Source organism: Ylistrum balloti, unplaced genomic scaffold, assembly GCF_031769215.1.
Source record: "Ylistrum balloti isolate Yb309-2 unplaced genomic scaffold, AGI_CSIRO_Ybal_v1 Utg369890, whole genome shotgun sequence".
In the NCBI taxonomy this organism is placed as follows: domain Eukaryota; kingdom Metazoa; phylum Mollusca; class Bivalvia; order Pectinida; family Pectinidae; genus Ylistrum; species Ylistrum balloti.
The window spans coordinates 200721-207557 of NW_026782023.1; positions in this window are offsets into that span (position 1 = coordinate 200721).

The following is a 6837-nucleotide window of genomic DNA, read 5'->3' on the forward strand; positions in this document are numbered from 1 at the left end:
TAATACAACACGATGACACAAGGTTATGACTACATAATACAACACGATGACACAAGGTTACCACTCTACATAATACAACACGATGTCACAAGGTTATGACTACATAAAACAACACGATGACACAAGGTTATGACTACATAATACAACACGATGACACAAGGTTACTACATAATACAACAATACACAAGGTTACCACTCTACATAATGATGACACAAGGTTATGACTACATAATACAACACGATGACACAAGGTTATGACTACATAATACAACACGATGACACAAGGTTATGACTACATAATACAACACGATGACACAAGGTTATGACTACATAATACAACACGATGACACAAGGTTACCACTCTACATAATACAACACGATGACACTCTACATAATACAACACGATGACACAAGGTTATGACTACATAATACAACACGATGACACAAGGTTATGACTACATAATACAACACGATGACACAAGGTTATGACTACATAATACAACACGATGACACAAGGTTACGGCTACATAATACAACACGATAACACAAGGTTACGGCTACATCATACAACACGATTACACAAGGTTACCACTCTACATAATACAACACGATGTCACAAGGTTATGACTACATAATACAACACGATGACACAAGGTTACGGCTACATAATACAACACGATGACACCAGGTTACGGCTACATAATACAACACGATGACACAAGGTTACCACTCTACATAATACAACACGATGACACAAGGTTATGACTACATAATACAACACGATGACACAAGGTTACCACTCTACATAATACAACACGATGACACAAGGTTACGGCTACATAATACAACACGATGACACAAGGTTACGACTACATAATACAACACGATGACACAAGGTTATGACTACATAATACAACACGATGACACAAGGTTATGACTACATAATACAACACGATGACACAAGGTTACCACTCTACATAATACAACACGATGACACAAGGTTATGACTACATAATACAACACGATGACACAAGGTTATGACTACATAATACAACACGATGACAAAAGATTATGACTACATAAAACAACACGATGACACAATGTTACCACTCTACATAATACAACACGATGACACAAGGTTATGACTACATAATACAACACGATGACACAAGGTTACGGCTACATAATACAACACGATAAGGTTACGGCTACATAATACAACACGATGACACAAGGTTACCACTCTACATAATACAACACGATGACACAAGGTTACCACTCTACATAATACAACACGATGACACAAGGTTATGACTACATAATACAACACGATGACACAAGGTTACGGCTACATAATACAACACGATGACACAAGGTTACCACTCTACATAATACAACACGATGACACAAGGTGAGGACTACATAATACAACAAGATGACACAAGGTTACCACTCTACATAATACAACACGATGACACAAGGTTACGGCTACATAATACAACACGATGACACAAGGTTACCACTCTACATAATACAACACGATGACACAAGGTTACGGCTACATAATACAACACGATGACACAAGGTTACGGCTACATAATACAACACGATGACACAAGGTTACCACTCTACATAATACAACACGATGACACAAGGTTACCACTCTACATAATACAACACGATGACACAAGGTTACGGCTACATAATACAACACGATGACACATGGTTATGACTACATAATACAACACGATGACACAAGGTTATGACTACATAATACAACACGATGACACAAGGTTACGGCTACATAATACAACACGATGACACAAGGTTACCACTCTACATAATACAACACGATGACACAAGGTTACCACTCTACATAATACAACACGATGACACAAGGTTACCACTCTACATAATACAACACGATGACACAAGGTTACCACTCTACATAATACAACACGATGACACAAGGTTACGGCTACATAATACAACACGATGACACAAGGTTACGGCTACATAATACAACACGATGACACAAGGTTACCACTCTACATAATACAACACGATGACACAAGGTTACGGCTACATAATACAACACGATACAAGTTACCACTCTACATAATACAACACGATGACACAAGGTTACGGCTACATAATACAACACGATGACACATGGTTATGACTACATAATACAACACGATGACACAAGGTTACGGTTACATAATGCAACACGATGACACAAGGTTACCACTCTACATAATACAACACGATGACACAAGGTTACGGCTACATAATACAACACGATGACACAAGGTTATGACTACATAATACAACACGATGACACAAGGTTATGACTACATAATACAACACGATGACACAAGGTTACGGCTACATAATACAACACGATGACACAAGGTTATGACTACATAATACAACACGATGACACAAGGTTACCACTCTACATAATACAACACGATGACACAAGGTTACGACTACATAATACAACACGATGACACAAGGTTACCACTCTACATAATACAACACGATGACACAAGGTTACCACTCTACATAATACAACACGATGACACAAGGTTACGGCTACATAATACAACACGATGACACAAGGTTACGGCTACATAATACAACACGATGACACAAGGTTACGGCTACATAATACAACACGATGACACAAGGTTACGGCTACATAAAACAACACGATGACACAAGGTTACGGCTACATAATACAACACGATGACACAAGGTTACGGCTACATAAAACAACACGATGACACAAGGTTACCACTCTACATAATACAACACGATGACACAAGGTTACGGCTACATAATACAACACGATGACACAAGGTTACGGCTACATAATACAACACGATGACACAAGGTTACGGCTACATAATACAACACGATGACACAAGGTTACGGCTAAACCCAAAGCTTAACTTGGATAAAATAGTTGTGATTTCACCCTGGTAAACCATAATACATCATCTCAAAACAATACCAAAGCGATGATATTAGTTAAATCTCGTAATTTGTATTGAGCAAAATACAAATTTGACTTATATCCGAGACCTTAATCACCATTATGCCCTAAGACAGAAATGCATGTTGCCATTGGTGAATATATCTAGTAACCAGGTATAAAATGTATCAATATTATATCATTAGATCTTCTATATGTTAGACAAGTTAGACATGTTCAGTCTGACTACCTTGATCATTCACCATTTTATGGATCACTCATCCTTGTTTGAAATGGTATATAGACCCTTTCTGTATCTTGATACTGAGTCGGTCTCCAGATACACACCCTTTGGTACATATCTTCACTTACACCAATAAACAAGAATACTACACTTGTGGACTTTCCTTTCATCATACCCCAACAAATTGGAGCCATGACCTCCTTTCATCATACAAACATCGTCACGCTTCAACACTAGTATCTGATATTGGTTTTGACTCTTCGTTGATATTTTCTAAACCAAGATTAATATTAGGAAACATTTTCTTCAGATGTATTAATCTTTAATAGATCCCAATAGGAACCAATTAGAAATGTTGAGATGCATTCACTTGCTGTTAAATGGCAGTAGAGCACACGTGCACTGGGGATGAAAAATCCTAGCTGCTATGTAGGAAAGTAAATGAAAAATGAATAAATAAAAAAAAACTACAAAACATAAGGAGCCTGATACTTGAAACTGTATATAACCGGTGATTGACATATATTTCTCCATGTTGTGTATGTGTGAGATTGGTGTAGTTCTAGTTTCATTTAGATTTCCCACAGTCACTTCCCTTTGTTTCACTTACTAATACTGACGATATAGCGATATGCTTTCATATCAACAGCGAATGGGAGGCCAAGAATGTATGTGCATTTGTTTGTGACCATTGTGACATGCTTCTCAAAAATATTTTTATATATATTTTCATCTATTAAATCGAAATTCACACTTGTCCTTGGTCTTTTCATATTTCTATAACATTTTTCCCCAGTTATTATAGTCTATGTTTGAATGTTTACGTGTATTAGAAAATATTAGGACGTTTATCTTTTTCGGACATGTTGGCATTCACTTTCACTATTTTTCAACCAATTTCATTGATAATCCAAAAAGATCGGACACCAGACATCGCCCTTGTCTTACCAGAAATAAAAACTACACCTTAATCCAATATTATTACTGAAGCAAGGGAGGCAACTCTCGCAACAATGCTATTTTCACACTTGAATGAATGTAAATTGATTTTGTTAATAACCGAGTAACTATGTTGTTGGTTTTAATGTTTTGATTTGTTTTGAGTCATTTTCGAATTATTTTACCCCACACATTAATATAGACAAGTATTGAATTTGAAACCAATAAAAATCGAAAACTGTTATTCACTTCAAATTCAGAGGTACGACCAACGTCAATTTCTTGTTCACAGGATATAACGAAAGCCTTTTGTATTTTTGCCCTAGATGAAGATGTTCTACATTTCTGTCATACAACCTTCACTGCCAATGTGTCGGAATCAAATTTGAAAAAATACTGTGTTTAAGCATGAATGATACAACTTGTTGTGATATATTTGTTCATCTGAATGCATCACTTCATCACATTGAAATATTTGTGAAAAAGTAGTACCAACTCGTTTTCTCACCCCAGATGTAATTTAGATATAATGTAGATATATATTTTTAAATCATTAAATGAAATATTGTTTAAATTACTTAGGATATGTTTATACAGCGGAATAAATGAACTCTTCATTTAACCAGGTCTAAAACCTTCACATCCAAATATTGTCTCCTAAATCAACAATTGTTGACGTCATACAAAATTATTACTCGTTTACGAACATAATGTATTGTACCGGATATCTGCCGTGTGCTTTTGTGTAACACTATGACACAATACATAACTACATACATCGTAAACATTAGTTATCAAATGACCGGATATATCTATTGAGATCATTCTCGTCTTTTTATCATTATGTACTCTTTGTATTCAGGTTTTTAATTTGTTTATGGGTTCGACATACGATTTCAATCAGATATAGTGTTTTGATGACGTTGTGGTTGTACTGGTGAATGAAAACCATACTGAATCTAGCAAATAAATGAATGAAAGGCACTTAATTGCTCCAGCAAAACCAAAATGAATCAATGACACGTGACACTAAAGCCATTTTCTAAATGAAATATAATTGCAATGATTTGTTTACCTGTGGGTGATACTAATCATTGATCTACCAGAGTACAATCGGATTGACAATGATATTATATTGATCTGCCTCCTCTTCTCAGTTGCGCAATGCTTGGTTAGAGTTGATAAGTGCTTAATGAAAAAATTCAAATTATTGCCACAGAAAAAACACAAGGCCATTCTGATCTGTCCTCAATAATCCGTATCTGTGATGATGAAAATAACATGTTCCTTGTTTTCTTTAATTCAAGCTTAAAAACCACTAAATACGTGTTAACTATTGTCAAGCGTTGAACTACTTTGACCTAATGACTTATCTTATGTTAGCATGAGGAAACGCGTTTATCAATATAATTTTGCAAAATCACCGTAAGGATTAGACAAACAGAATTCGTCAAATAAAACAAAGTATTCATATGAATAAGTCCCAGGATGATTAAGAAACCATAGAAATCATTGATTTCACAAACCGTTGGCTATGATTCGGAACACTGGTTACGGTCGGAACTCGTTATTTAATTTTTTATGTGAACGTTTACGGAATGAGACAGTAACACCGCGATTTGTGTGATGTTGATAGGTAATTACAAATCACATTATCAGTGTTTCCTCTCTAAAGGAAACATGTTGATGTCAGCATTGATATCAAAGAGGAGGTCGTGATAGAGGAGTCAGTAGAGCGTTGCCTCCAGAGGTGCATGGTTCGACTCTCACCACTCGGGTCAGCTTGTGTTTATCAGAAAGCCGGGGGACAGACCCGTCTGTGATGTGATTGTGTCCTTGGGCAAGACACTTTACCCTAATTGCTGTGGAGGACATGCGATGGACCTCTCGTATGTTGTTCAGTGGTATAGCCTCCAACGTCTACAAGGAGACTCCGCCTCCAAATGACTGCTTAATCACGGGACGAAAAACCCGACAAATAAAAAATAACGGTTAAAACAATATATCTTAATACATATAAGAACAACATGTCAATGTTTCATTGAAGAGAATTTAGTACAAACGTTTCTAAACACGCTAATCATATCCAGTCACTCTTTTAGTTTAATGGATGGTCTCGAAATCTCCATGATTATTCCTTTAGGGTGTACTGAGCTAGTGATGTATTGGTTTCGGGAAACACTTGCCGTTGTTTTCGTTTTTTTATCGTCCTCTTTTCTTCCATAATTTAGAATATTGCCGTAAATCAATAAAATTAAATGTTTCAAGAATCAAATTTAGTTACCAATATCCTTGCAGTCTCGAATGGAATATGTCAGATGAGCTAGAATATTACAGGCGAGATGTTTCCAGCTATACTCAAAATGACTGCAACGACAGTATAACACTACACAGGAAATTATCTAACCATTTTACCATGATTGGAGAAAAACAAATTAATTGATCCGGTTTTCATTCCAGGAATTATCATTTGATAACAAGTTGGATACTTTGATCGTAGGATTGTGAAGATTGTAACAAAGCATCAATTTCATGTCTTGACATAAAAGTTGTAGAAGGTATTTTGGTTCCCATAGCAAATGATATCACTACACATATACCAGATACAGCAGAGCAAAAATGGACAATCGGATTTTCGTTTGTTAGGCATGCTGTTTAATCTTGTTTTAATCTA